Source organism: Buceros rhinoceros, unplaced genomic scaffold (genome assembly GCF_000710305.1).
Source record: "Buceros rhinoceros silvestris isolate BGI_N320 unplaced genomic scaffold, ASM71030v1 scaffold31648, whole genome shotgun sequence".
NCBI lineage: Eukaryota > Metazoa > Chordata > Aves > Bucerotiformes > Bucerotidae > Buceros > Buceros rhinoceros.
Window position 1 is genome coordinate 655 of NW_010429117.1, and position 656 is coordinate 1310.

At 59.8% G+C, this 656-nt stretch overlaps 1 protein-coding gene across 1 annotated transcript in view; it reads left to right on the plus strand.

The window, feature by feature from the left end:
- Nucleotides 1-656, plus strand: part of LOC104499078 (transcription factor 4-like) — a gene marked incomplete at both ends in the record, with an annotated part of 4893 nt that overhangs the window by 399 nt on the left and 3838 nt on the right. The window lies entirely within an intron of this gene.

Consider the following 656-nt stretch of genomic DNA (forward strand, 5'->3'; position numbering starts at 1 on the left):
CTGTCTGTCCCTGCGGACTTTTGTCGGTGTGTCGCCAGCTCAGAGCTCCTGGGAAGGCAGCACCAGCCTTACCGCTCCGGGGGCTTTTGTATCAAAGCAACTTGTGACAGTTTTGCTCTTCTGACTCTTCCCGGCCGCCTCCTCTGCGGAGCACAGATCCCCGCTCCGCAGAGTGTGTCCGCGGAGCGGGGAGGAGGGACGCGTCCCCGTCGCGCCCGCGCTGTCAGCCCCGATGATGGCATTACTGGAGTGTTTAATACAACCTTGATCGGCGTATTACCCGGAGTCGCGGCGCTGGCAGGGACGCTGCTCCTCTGGGTGCGGGACGCGGTGCTTTATGAAATACAGCTTCTCCTTTTGGAAAGGCAGGTGACACATCGTGATGTCTTGGGAGGGGGATGTGGGGGCTGCAGCTCCCGCTGTCAGAGGCTTCGCTGGCGCTAAAGGGGGGGAAAAAGCAGGATTTCCGAGAGCGGAGGGGGAATTGCGAAGCCCACAATTAAGCATATGGGCATTAAGATAATTGTCAGATCTGTTGGCGGACATGATAGAAGACAGATGGGCAGGAATCGGTGCGCTCGGCTGCGGCACCCTGGGAGACAATTTGACGTTTTACCTGCCTGAGCCGCCCTGCCGTGTCTGTACCGGGGCGGGGG